The sequence below is a fragment of the Rhineura floridana genome, chromosome 6 (assembly GCF_030035675.1).
Source record: "Rhineura floridana isolate rRhiFlo1 chromosome 6, rRhiFlo1.hap2, whole genome shotgun sequence".
In the NCBI taxonomy this organism is placed as follows: domain Eukaryota; kingdom Metazoa; phylum Chordata; class Lepidosauria; order Squamata; family Rhineuridae; genus Rhineura; species Rhineura floridana.
This window is the reverse complement of record NC_084485.1, coordinates 151,365,252-151,379,721: the sequence shown is the minus strand read 5'-3', so window position 1 is coordinate 151,379,721 and position 14,470 is coordinate 151,365,252. Positions and strand designations below refer to the sequence as shown.

The 14,470-nt window shown below is 42.3% G+C and overlaps 1 protein-coding gene across 1 annotated transcript in view; it reads left to right on the top strand.

Annotated features, from left to right (window-relative positions):
- Positions 1-14,470, top strand: part of SERPINC1 (serpin family C member 1) — a 211,240-nt gene that overhangs the window by 176,771 nt on the left and 19,999 nt on the right. The gene's annotated exons all lie outside the window — the stretch shown is intronic.

The window sequence follows — 14,470 nt, the reverse complement described above, 5'->3', positions numbered from 1 at the left end:
ACCTACAAGTGATAGCTCCTTTCACCACTGGCAGTGGCTTTTGGCTACCATTTGCCTTACTCTCAGCATGTATTATAAATGATGAATGAACAAAGAACATAGCCTCTACTTTCCCTCTTTTCAATTTGTTGCAAGCCAATTTGTTCCTTAAAGCAGCTATAGAATTGTCCAGTGAGCCAACATAGGGATGAATGACCTTAATTAGGCTTGGAAAATTCCAGCAGTTTGCACTCTGAATTTAGGGAGTAGTTTCTTCACATCCAATTAAAAAAGGAATGATGCTGCTGCTAATAACATTTCTCTAATTTCAAAAATCTCTTAGTGGTATACCATCCAAAAACAAATATTTCATTAAAACAAAAACACACCCTAAAACCATATTAGAAACATTTACATTAACAAATGTAAAACAGGGTCCAATCTTATGGGTCAGGAAAAGACTGGTCAGATTTTTTAAAAATAGATATATATTTATTGAATGTTATGCAATAGAAACCTGGGCAGATATGAATTTATTTCAGATCAAACTCTAGCACCCACAGCAGTGTTCCATGTGAGAGATTATACAGGGATAGGATGTGAAAGGATTTCAAAATGTAGGCCCCTTTGAGTAGGCCCTGTCCCATATAGCTACCATCAATATTTCAAGCCATGAGGAGAGCACGGTCTCTGCCAATGATGAGTGCCTTTAAGTGCTAACTGTTAGTTCACCAAGTCACTAATAGTTCACTAACTTCAGTTCACCAGCTGGGTACCATCAATGATTGTATCACAAGCTGTTCTGGTCACGTACAAGAACAAAAGAGATGCACTTACTATATCCAATTCAGAACAAAAATCATCCACCAGCTGTCCAAGGCCCTTTTCAGAACCAGAATGATGGAGCCATATAACCAGAATATCCAAAAATACCTGGTGATGGGCTATCATCACAAACAGGAACCTTGTCCAAAAAAGTATATTTGAATGATTGTTTGGAGTAGTCCACCAAGGACTTTTTTCAATAGAGGTCTAATAGAGGCTTTTTAAAAATTGTGCACAACATCGTCTTTTAGCAAAGCACTTTTTTCCACTGTCTGGCCAATCCTCTTAATTCTGCATAGGGGACAAGCATGCAGGTGAACAGCCTTTCCATCTCAAGATGGTTCACAAAATCATAAATCGATTAAAGGTTTACATGTCAAATTGCAATAATATTAAAACATTTTACTCCACACCAGAAAAAAATAGCAATTAAAATTACAGTTTTAAAGAGAACACTAACATCCCGCATACACTCACTATTTAATTAATGAACAGGTTTAAACAGGCAGTGTCTTATAAGACCTGCTTAAAAGCAAAAGCAGCCAAACACATTTCCTTACTGGCAGGACTGCTGTGGCTGAACAGGCTCATACACATATAGGCTGTCCTTAATACAGTCCAAGGCCCCTTAGGGTTTTAAAAGTAATGACCAACACTAAATTGGGTCTGGAAAGGTCCTGACAACCAGTACTGATGGCACAGAATTGTTATATGCCCTGATTTCTTGGCTCCCACAAGCAACTCAGTAGCTGCATTCTGCACCAGCCAAAGCTTCTGAACTATCTTCAGTGGCGGCACCACACAGTGCATTGTGGTAATCTGGTCTGGATGTAACCAAGGCATGAAGGACTGTAGCAAGACCTTTCTCTAGATAGGGGACTAGCTGGTAGAGCAGCCAAAATGAGAAAAGGGACTCCTGGATACTGATGACACCTGTGCCTCCAAAGTCCAGGAGAAAACCTAAATAGCATATATGCACCTTCAGGGGAATGCAAACCCATCCAACACAGGTCTGACATCTCTACCCAGAATCAGGTTACTCCACCCACTATACATTTGTCTTACTAACCTTAAGTATCAGTCTGTTTGCTTTCATCAAACCTTTTCAAGACATCCCTGGGACTAGTAGCTGGAAATGAGAAATAGACTGTTTAGAATTGCAGCCTCCAGGGCATCCATCTTTAGAGCTGAAGACACTTTAGCCCAAACCTCCAGTCAGCAGAGTTACACAGCAGTGGGAATAAATCAGTCTGTTAAGACCACTGGTAAAAATGAGAAAAGCTGAGGTTTATACATAGTCTCTTTGAGTGAGAGCACAGGATGGCATGACTTCACTAAATGGAGGGAGAACAAAGGAAAGTGGTCCAAGAAGAAGCAGGAAGAGATACTTAAGCAAAATTACAAGATAGTGAGAAGAGCATAAACATTACCCTGTCTATAACATGTTCCCCCCCCCCGGTAACTAACTACAAGTGTCTTATTCCAGCATGGATCACTTCTCTAAGCATCTCCATGTAAATCAGTGGTGCAGAATCTCTGGCCTACAGGCCTTCCATTTAGCCTGTGAGGTTGTTTTGGTCAAGCTTTGCTCACCTGCCCTACACCTGATTTCATATAGGTGTGGGACAGGTAAAGACTCAGCTTTGCGAAAAGGGGGCTTATGATACAGTCAATCAGCTGACTGGCATCACCTGCAAATCAAGCCCCCACAATCAGCTGATTGTGGGAGATTGCAGAGCACAGGGTACAGCACTACATAAGACCCAACAATCAGCTAGTTGTTTGTGTTTGGGAAGCCCGACACATGGCAAGACTTGACAATCAGGTAATCATTGGCTGTTTGTGAACTGAGCCTTTGTCCACGTGGTTTGATTTCAGTGGGTCAGCTGACACTAGGGTTGCCAGGTCAGAAGCATCCCAAACCCTAAGATTTCAGGGGCAGGCAATCCCACGGCATGTGGCTGCACAAAAACTGAAGGTAGCTGAATCATCTTATCCTACACCCTGCTGGGCTCTCACCAACAGGGTGGCTGTGAGGATGGAGGAGTATGTTTACATTCATTTCCAGGCTAGTTATTTATTTACTTATTGATATGATTTCCTTCCCACTGGAAACAATAGAAGGAGAGATTTAGAATAACTCCTGAGCATAGTTCTTCAGTTTGGGGCATGTTGTGGGACCATTGGTTTTTGGATTAGGGTTGCCAGGTCAGAAACATCCCAAACCCTGGGATTTCAGGGGCAGGCCCTAGGGATGTCACGGGGTGGGCTCTAGTGACATCATTAAGCATGATGCATTAAGCATCAACCACAGTTGCTTGGAGCATACCACTCAAACAAAAAAAAATGATCTGATAGGAAATTCAATTAGAAATCTCAGCTAAAGAGAGTATTCCTAGGTCCAGCTGAAGTGACGGGATCATTCCTTCACACCTGCTTAGGGAACCTGGATAGGGAACATTTAACCTAGCCTATTTGCTTCTGGCAAAAAGAGTTTAAGTGCCCTCAGATGAGGCTAATCACCAGAAGGCCATTGTTGGAAAAAGGCAGCCTAGTGTTGTGGAGATGTTAGATGGAAGCACTCAGGAGTAAAGATGGATGCCCTTGAAGGCTGCAATTCTACTGGACTAAGCCCCATAGAACTCAATAGGACTTAATAGGAATAAGAAGATTCTCCACCCTTTCCTGATACCCTGTGGGTTGCTATAATCTCACTTTGACAGCCAACCCAATTCCAGTGAGTAATAATTGACAGACAGAAAACACACATGGTTGGGTCTACCTTCTCAGGCAGTAGCTTAGGAACAACAACAATTGCAGCCACACTTCCCAGTATGTGAATTTTCTTTTACCACTAGTGTGCAAGAAACAAAATATCATGCAACTAACAAGGTGCATAATCGGACTGAGCTGAGTGAATGGAACCACTGTTGTTGCTTCTATGGATGTAAGGGAGTGAGGTCAGAGGTAAATGAAATGCAAATAAAAAAGGAAAAACAAAAGATAGTGATGATTTTCTAAATGCAATGCCATACCAACCACAACAAGATTCCTATGAGTAAGGCAGAAAACTCAGCATCCTGCAACCAGTCAGGGTTCCTAACCAAAAACCAAAACTAAAAAAACCAGCCAAGGTCACAGAAATCCCCATGCAGCACAACGTGACCCAGGGACTGCAGTTAATGCAGAATGCTGAGCCATGATTGCTGACATGAGTGAGACCCTATCAGCACATAATACCTTTGCTCTGAAATCTGCACTGGTTGTTGATTTGCTACCAAGCCAAGTTCAAGATGTGTTTTCCATGCTACGGGTTCCACATACTGTACTACTTGTTCGGCTCTTGTAAGAAATTGATCCTTTAGTGTGGCAACACCTACTCTTTGGAACTCCCTGCCTATTGACATTAGGCAGGCACCTTCATTGTACTCTTTTCAGCACCTGCTAAAAACATTCTTGTTTAGGCAAGCCTACCCAGGTATGTAGAAGCTATTATGCTTTTTATCTGTTTTTATTTCGTTGGTTTTATTACATTTTTAAATACTTGTTTTTAACTGTTTTTGCCAATATTTTTGTTGTTAAATTCCGTCTGTAAACTGCCTTTTTTTTTACAATAAAGCGGTATATATATGTTGTAAGCAACATACATAAATAAATTTCAGAGTCACTGTAGCCCTTGGATCTGTTTCCTTTTTTAGGAACAGAGGAATCTGCTGTATACCAACTCAGACCATTTTGTACCATTCAGCTCATGATTCCAGGCAAATAGTCTTTTCCAGATATAATTTTGGACTTTTGCATGCAAAACATGGGTTTATTATGTTTTTAAATAACTGTTTTTAACTGTTTTTGCCAATAATTTTATTGTTTTAATTCCTTCTCTAAACGGCTTTGAGATTTTTTAGAATAAAGTGGTATATAAATGTAAGTAAAATACATAAATAGATGAGTCACTGTGGCCCTTTGATCTCTTTCATCTTTCAGGAACAAAGGAATCTGCTTATACTGACTCAGGCCATTTGGTACTATCTAGCTCAGTACTGATGACATGGAGTAGCGCTGGCTGTCCAGGATTCCAGGCAATAGTCTTTTCCAGAGATTGGATTTTGGAGCTTTGCATGTAAAGCATGTGATCTACCACTAAGCTAAAGCCTTTCTTTTAAAATTTTACTTTTCAATTCAATTCACAGCAAACCTAGGGCAGATCCACACCATACATTTAAAGCACATTTGACACACATATGGAGCACATGAATCCCACTACAGGACCCTGGGGACTGTACTTTGCTAAGGATGGTGGAAACTATAACTGTGAGGGGGAAACTACACTTCCCAGGATTCTTTGGAGAAAGTCTTGTGCTTTAAACGCGAATTGGATGTACTTTAAATGTATTGTGTGGCTCTGCATTACTTTGTAAGCTTTGCCTGAATATAAATTGTTTTAATTAATTTTTTTTAAATGGAAATCACTACAAAATATACTGGGTGACCATGGGCTACTCACTATCTCTCAACCTAATCTTCCCCTCAGGGTGAAAATAATGGAGGTAAACCATGACCACCCCAAGGAAGAAGGGCATAATGTACAACCATAGTGTGAAATCAGATACTTATTGAGACATAATATGAATAAATATTTATATAAGCATGAATGTCACAGATGTTTATTATTTACACAACCCGTAAATATATTTATAGTGCAGTGCTATCATGTTTACTCAGAAGCAAGTCCCAATGTATTCAGTGACTCAGACAGGGAGGTGTGTAAGGACTGCAACCTTAAGTGATAAGGAACTTCACTCAACCAACCCAAAATTCAGAATAATGTCACTTTAACCTGTTTTGCAACTGTTTTATGCTTGTTTTATGGTTATTGGATTTTAAATGGTTTTATTTCTAGTTGTAAATTCCATTAGTTTCCAACTCTACCTCACTGGGTTGTTGGAGATACTCCATATATACACACGATGGAGATGTAAAAATACATACACCCCATATAATAGTTTATTGTCAAAACCAGTTAGTCATTGCAGAACATTTTAAAAAAAATCACTATTAGTTTCCTACCAAATAAAAGCAGTGACAGTTAAGTAAGACCTGCCTAAGTGCTTGAAAAATGATTGGAATAGGAGAGAAAGATTTACAACACAATCCTTTGCTATATTCACTCAAAAGCCTCATTCATTTACAGCACAATCCTAACCATGCCTACTCAAAAGTAAGTCCTACTGAATTTAATGGGGTTTACTCCCAGGTGTGTAGGAGATGTAAAACTGCAGCAAAATTTCCAAAAAAGTGAGTATGGGAAGGTTTTCAAAACAGGCTATGAATTAAACCAATAAACAGCCCTCTTCAACAGACCAGAAAAATTAAACTTCATGGAATCATGGAAGAGTCCTATAAGGTCATCAAGTCCAACCCCCTTCTCAATGCAGGAATCCAAATTAAAGCATACCTGACAAGTGGCTGTGCATCTGCCTCTTGAATGTCTCCAGTATTGGAGAGCTCACCAGGTAATTGGTTCCATTGTCATACCACTCTGACAGTTAGGATGTTTTTCCTGATGTTCAGTCAAAATCTGGCTTCCTGCAACTTGAGCCCATTATTCCATGTCCTGCACTCTGGGATGAACGAGAAGAGAAACTAGCCCTCCTTTGTGTAGCAACCTTTCAAGTATTTTTAAATGCTATCATATTTCCCCTCAGTCTTCTCTTCTAAAAGCTAAACATGCCCAGTTCTTTCAGTCTCTTCTCATAGGGCTGTGTTTCCAGTCCCCTGATCATCCTTGTTGCCCACCTCTGAACCTGTTCCAGTTTGTCTGCTTCTTAAAGTGCGGTGTCCAGAACTGGAAGCAGTACTCAGGACCAGTGCTGAATAGAGGGGAACTAATACTTCACGCGAATTGGAAACTATACTTCTATTAATGCAGCCTAATATAGCATTTGCCTTTTTTGTAGCCACATTGCACTGTTGGCTCATACTCAGCTTGTGATCAACAAACAATCCCAAGATCCTTCTCACATGTAGTGTTGCTGAGTCAAATATCCTCCATCCTATAACTCTGCATTTGGTTTCTTTTTCCCAGGTGTAGAACTTTGCAATTATCCTTGTTGAATTTCATTATGTTGTTTTCAGCACAATGCTCCAGCCTATCAAGATCACTTTAAGTTTTGTTTCTGTCTTCCAAGGTATTAGCAATCCCTCCCAATTTTGTATCATCTGCAAATTTGATAAGCATTCCCTGCACCTTCTCATCCAAGTCATTAAAAAAAGAATTGGAGGGCACTGGGCCCAGGACCAAGCCCTGCAGTACCCCACTCATTACCTCCCCCGACTTTGAGAAGGAACAATTGATAAGCACTCTTTGAGTATAATCCTCAATTACATGAGAGGAATGTTTCTTTTTGGACTTCTTTCTCTAAAAATAAGAGTTTCTTCTGCTTTCTGTGCAATATCTTGTGGAACGCCTCTCCCGCTATGAACCTACCCGGTCACTTCGCTCAGCATCTAAGGCCCTCCTCCGGGTACCAACCCATCGAGAAGCCCGGAGGACAGTTACTCGATCTAGGGCCTTTTCTGTAGTGGCCCCCGAACTGTGGAACAGCCTCCCCGAAGAAGTACGCCTGGCGCCTACGCTTCTATCTTTTCGGTGCCAGGTTAAGACCTGGCTATGCTCCCAGGCATTTTAAGTGTTTATGTTATAATTTAAATTTTTTATTTTTTATTTTTTTCTTTAGTTGCTGCTTGTGTTTATTGTTTGTTGTCTGATTTTATTGTTGATATTTTGTATTTTAACCTTTTTGTACACCGCTCAGAGAGCCACTCGCTATGGGCGGTCTATAAATGAAACAAATAAAATAAAAATAAATAAATAAATGCTGAAACTAATATTGTTCTAAGACTAAACAACAAATCATTCCTTTATTGATTCCAATTTCCAGTTGATTTACTGATTCCAATTTTCAACTTTCATTGTATATCCTTTGTGACTTTTCCAATTGGTTACTCAGTAACTGGATTTATTTGTAATTATTGTTTTAATACAACTAAGATATTTAGGGTGAGCTGTCTCTGAAATCAAAGCCAGAGTTCCAAAATTAGTTCTGATGTTGCATCCTCCCTCCCCACTGCCACAGAAACCTTGGCCCAGCTGATGTCAGAGTGACTACAGTAGGGCCAAAAAAGGGGTTGTGTGAGGGCAATTTGGGGAAATTGGCTGGGGGGAGTGGACATTTTTGGATGAGAAGGATCCAGTTTTCACCCAGAGACTCCAGTTTTGGGGGTGCTCTCTGGGTCTCCAGGTGATTTCCCCCAATCTCTGGAATCTTAGCTTTCATTTAAAAAAAGTTTCTAGGTGGTCTGGTTCAAGAGATATACACAAAAATGTCAGCCACTCCCCTTCCGCAATTTCTGTGAGTACCTTGTGTCATGCTTATATAAATATTTCTTCATACTGTATTTCAATATGTATCTGATTTCACACTATGGTTATACATTATTGTTTCCTACATTTTAAGTGTGCCCTTCTTCCTTGGGGTGGTCATGGTCCTCTTCTGTTGTTTTCACCCTGAGGGGAGGATTAGGCTGAGAGGTGGTGGGTTGCTCATGGTCACTAAGTAAACTTGGTTTTAAATGTAAATGATTTATATGCACACAAAGTATTTGAAGTAGTACAGATCCACACAACACATTTAAAGCACATCCAATTTGCATTTAAAGCCCATGACTTCCCCCCCAAAGAATCCTAGGAAGTATAGCTTTCCCATCACAGTTATAGTTCCTACCACTCTTAACAAACTAGAAATCCATTATTATGTGGTAGGATTCATGTGCTTCAAATATGTGTTGAATGTACTTTAAATGCATGGTGTGCTGTGCATGCATTAGTGAATTGAAAAGTTATTTTTTTTAAATTAGCAGGTGCTGAAAAGAGTACAATGAAGGCTCCTGCCTGATGTCAATAGGCAGGGAGTTCCAAAGCATAGGTGCTGCCACACTAAAGGATCAATTTCTTACAAGAGCAGAAGTCGTACTGTGTGGCATCCATAACATGGAAAGCACAGCTTGAACTTGGCTTGGTAGCAAATCAACAACCAGTGCAGATTTCAGAGCAAAGGTATTATGTCCTGCCAGGGTCTCACTCATGTCAGCAATTGTGCCACAGCATTCTACACTAACTGCAGTCCCCGGGTCAGGTTGTGCTGCATGGGGATTTCTGTGACCTTGGCTGACTGGCTGACAGGTTTTTTTAGTTTTGGTTTTTGGTTAGGAACCCTAATTGGTTGTGGGATGCTGAGTTTTCTGCCTTACTCATACAAATCCTGTTGTGGTTGGTATGGCATTGCATTTAGAAAATCATCACTGGCTTTTGGTGTACTTTTTTTATTTGCATTTTATTTCATGCCACCCTGGGCTCCTGCTGGGAGAAAGGGCAGGATATAAATCAAATAATAAATAAATAAATAATTTGCCTTTGACCTCACTCCTTTACATCCATAGAAGCAACGACAGTGGTTCCATGAACTCAGCTTAACCCTCTTTAGAGATTTGCTCAAATTTCTCAAAATTTGAATTTGACACTGGATTTCCTATTTATTCGTTTTTGTTTGTCCTCAGTGATCAGGGTTTTTTCTAGTGGTTTTCTGCAGCTGAAGCGGATGTTTAAAAAAAATGCCTCAAAAATATCAATATTAATATTGATATTTTCCTCAAAATATCAGTATTAATACTGATATCTTGAAGAAAATAGCAATATTTTTTAAAATCTATGAAAAACAATACTTAAAAATATAAATATTAATATCTATAATAAGATTGATATTTTTGCAGGGAAAACCAAATTACTATTTATTGCAAATAGTGAATGTTGATCCCTTACAAAGTGGTACCGGAAGGAAGTGCGATGAAGCGAAAACTGAACCAGCACCAAAATGCAGATTCCCATCCCTAACCCCCATGGACCCATTGATGATGCAGTTCATGATGGTTTGTTTCTTGCCCACTGGTAGTTAAAGGGAATTCACATACTGGAAGAGTGGCTTCAATTGCTGTTGTTCCCAAGCTACTGCCTGTGAAACCATGTGTTTTCTCTCTGTCAATTATTACTCACTGGACTTGGGTTGGCTGTCGCAAACTATATCTACTCAGAAATGTTGAGTTCTATGGGGCTTAGACCCTTAGTAAGTGTGTTTATAATTGCAGCTCTTCAGGGGCACCCATCTTTACTCCTGAGTGCTCCCGTCTAGCATCTCCACAACACGAGGCTCCCTTCTTCCTGCACTGGCCTTGTGGCGACTGGCCTGGCCTGAGAGCACTTCCTGAGGCACTTGCCAGAAGCAAGTAGGCCAGACTAAATGCTCCCTATCCAGGCTCCCTAAACAGGTGAGAAGGAAGGATCCCGTCACTTCAGCTGGACCTGGGAACACCCTCATTTAGCTAAGATTTCTACCTTAATTTCCAAACATATTTTTTGTTGTTTGAGTGGTATGCTCCAAGCAACTGTGGTTGATGCTCAATGTATCATGCTTAATGACATCCCTAGGGCCCACCCCTGAAATCTGAGTTTGGCATGCTTCTGACCTGGTAACCCTAATCCAAAGCCAACTGAGTCCCACAACATGCCCCCAAATTGAAGAAATATTTAGACCTGCTCAGGAGTTATTCTAAATCTCTTGGGAGGGAAATCATATCAATAAGTAAATAAATAAATAGCCTGGAAATGAATGTAAATATGCTCCTCCATCCTCATGGCCACCCTGTTGGTGAGAGCCCAACAGGGTGTAGGTTAAGGTGATTCAACTGCCTTCAGTTTTGGGGCGCCCACATGCCACAGGACTGCTGCCTTACACTTCTGCATTTCATAAAAATGTACCAAACTTCTACCACTGCATGTTTTAAATAATACATGATACATAAGAACATAAGAAGAGCCTGCTGGATCAGGCCAGTGGCCCATCTAGTCCAGCATCCTGTTCTCACAGTGGCCAACCAGGTGTTTAGGTTTGATAAGAAAGTATTACATCTTTCAATCTGCACCCCCAATTTCACACAAACACCCACACACCGAAAAAATGGAAATAAGTTTTTTCTAGATTTCAGAATTTCTGCCTTATCTCATCTTTTAGAAATCTAAGACTGCTAAAGGAAGATGCACTGACTTTAAAGGATATATGGCCTCATCAACATGCAAAATATTGCACAATCTTCTTAAGTATTCAGTATCCTACAGCAAAGATCCAGAGTACAGGGTAAAAACTCTCAGTTAATCCAAGGTGTATAACTATGTCATATGTTTGCAAGACTCCTGCCACTGAGCTACACATAACATGCGTTATATATTTGGCAAACACAGGTCAACCTACCACAGTCCACACTCCAGCTGTGACACAAGCACAAAGCAAGAACAAACAATGCATGATTCACAGTTCTTTAGTGAGTCTTACTAAAGACACTTTTAATTTTGTGAGGCACTGAGCATTCTGTGATACAGCTTCCTAGACCCCCTCACAGAACTACAGTTCTTAGGGTCCCCTGGGATGTGGAATTACTATTACAGTAGTTTATTTATTTGTTACATTTATATATTCGCCCCATAGCCGAAGCTCTCTGGGTGGTTTACAGCAATTAAAAACATTAAAAACAAATATACAACATTTTAAACACTAAAAATAATTTAAAAACACATGCTAAAATGCCTGGGAGAAGAAGAAAGTCTTGACCTGGCGCCAAAAAGATAAGTGTTGGTGCCAGGTGCACCTCGTCAGGGAGATCATTCCATAATGTGGGGGCCACCACTGAGAAGGCCCTCTCCCTTGTTGCCAGACTCCCAGCTTCCCTCAGAGTAGGCACCCACAGGAGGGCCTTGGATGTTGAGAGTAGTGTACGGGTGGGTTCATGTTGGGAGAGGCGTTCCATCAGTTATTGTGGTCCTAAGCTGTGTAAGGCTTTATAGGTTAAAACCAGCACCTTGAATCGATCTCGGAAACATACAGGCAGCCAATGCAAGCGGGCCAGAATCGGTTTTATATGTTGCAACCGTCTGGTCCCTATTACAAATCTGGCCGCTGTGTTTTGCACAAGCTGCAGCTCTCAAACCGTCTTCAAAGGCAGCCCCACATAGAGCACATTGCAGTAATCCAACTTGGAGGTTACCAGAGCATGGACCACTGAAGCGAGGTTATCCCTGTCCAGATAGGGGCGTAGCTGGGCCACCAACCGAAGCTGGTAGAAGGCACTCTGCGCCACCGAGGCTAGCTGAGTCTCACGTGACAGAGATGGTTCTAGGAGAACCCCCAAGCTATGAACCTGCTCCTTCAGGGGGAGTGCAACCCCATCTAGGAAGAACCACCCACTAGCAGCATCTCAGTCTTGTCTGGATTGAGCCTCAGTTTATTAGCCCTCATCCAGTCCATTGTCGCAGCCAGGCACCGGTTCAGCACATTGACAGCCTCACCTGAAGATGAAAAGGAGAAATAGAGCTGTGTGTCATTAGCGTACTGATGGCAACACACTCCAAAGCTCCGGATGACCACACCCAACGGTTTCATGTAGATGTTGAACAGCATGGGGACAGAACTGACTCCTGCGGAACCCCATACTGGAGAGTCCAGTATGTTTCCCCAAGCAATGTTCCCCAAGCACCACCTTCTGGAGCCGACCCGCCAAGTAGAACCACCGCCATGCGGTCCCTCCCACTCCCAACTCAGCCAATCGTCCCAAAAGGATACCATGGTTGATGGTATCAAAAGCCGCTGAGAGATTAAGGAGAATCAACAAAGTCACACTCCCCCTGTCTCTCTCCTGACAGAGCCAACTGAAATGGATCCAGATAATCGGTCTCATCCAAGAGTGTCTGGAGCTGGCCTGCCATCTCTTGTTCAAGGACCTTGCCCAGGAATTAAAGATTTGCTACCGGCCTATAGTTATTAAGATTTTCTGGGTCCAGGGAGGGTCTCTTCAGGAGTGGTCTCAGTACCACCTCTTTCAGGCAGCCAGGGACCATACCCTCTTGCAGAGAGGCATTAATCACTTCCCTGGCCCAGCCAGCTGGTCCCATCCCTGCCAGCTTTTATTAGCCAAGAAGGGCAAGGATCCAGCACAGAAGTGGTTGCATGAACCTGTCCAAGCACCTTGTCAACATCCTCAACCTGTATCAACTCAAACTCATCCAAGAAATTGGGACAAGGATGTGCTCAGCTCCAGGGATTCTTGGATGAAACGGATTATCTTGACCCATTTCAGTCTGGTTTCAGGCCCGGCTACGGAACAGAGACGGCTTTGGTCACCTTGGTGGATGACCTACGCAGACAGCTGAACAGGGGGAGTGTGTCCCTGTTGGTTCTACTGGACCTCTCAGCGTCTTTCGATACCATTGACCATGGTATCCTTCTGGGCCGCCTTGCCGGGATGGGACTTGGGGGCACTGTGTTGCGGTGGCTAGGCTCCTTCCTGGAGGGACGAACCCAGAAGGTGGTGCTGAGGGATTCCTGTTTGACTTCTTGGCGTTGACATATGGGGTCCCTCAGGGCTCAGTTTTGACTCCCATGTTATTTAACATCTACATGAAACTGCTGGGTGAGGTTGTCCGGGGGTTTGGGGTTCGGTGTCATCCGTATGCGGATGACACCCAACTCTATTTTTCCTTTCCACCTAAAGCCAAGGAAGCTGTCCTGGTCCTGAACCGGTGCCTGGCATCAGTGATGGACTGGATGAGGGTGAACAAATTGAAATTAAATCCAGACAAGACAGAGGTGCTCATAGTTAGTCGAAAGGCAAATCAGGAAATAGGGATTCAGCCTGTGCTGGATGGGGTTACACTCCCCCTGAAGACACAGGTTCGCAGTTTGGGTGTACTCCTGGACTCAGCTTTGAACTTGGAGGCCCAGGTCTCTGCAGTGGCCAGGAGTGCTTTTGCCCAGCTAAGACTGGTGCGCCAGCTGAGCCCGTTCCGGGAGACGCCTGATTTGACTACAGTGATGCATGCCTTAGTTACATCCCATTTAGATTACTGTAATGCGCTCTACGTGGGGCTGCCTTTGAAGACTGTTCAGAAACTTAAACTGGTACAAAGAGCTGCAGCCAGAGTGCGCTGGTTACAGGGACCATACAACCCCCTTGTTACGACAGCTCCACTGGCTGCCAGCTTGTTTCCGGTCACAATTCAAAGTGCTGGTAAAGCTCTATATGGCCTAGGTCCAGGCTATTTGTCAGACCGTATCTCCCCCTATGAGCCTGCCCGGGCATTGAGATCCTCAGGAGAGGCCCTTCAATCAGTCTCAACACTTTCGCAAGCGCGATTGATGGGGACGTGAGATAGGGCCTTCTCGGTGGCTGCCCCCAGGTTGTGGAACTCTCTTCCTAGGGAAGCACGAATGGCCCCTTCCTTGCTATCCTTCTATGTTCTATGGTCCTATTCTTAATGTTTTAAATTGCCTTAGTATCTTAAGTGTATGTTTCATGGTTTTAATGTCGCAAATAGTTTAATTCTATTTTAATTGTATATTTTTGTATGTTTTTTTACCTATGTGTAGTTTTTATTTGTAAGCCGCCCTGAGTTCCAGTTTTGGAAAAAGGGCGAGGTAAAAATAAAGATTCATTCATTCATTCATGCTCTGGAAACCCCAATTGATTTACCTGCTATAACACTGGAGTCTAAGACCTGGCGGAT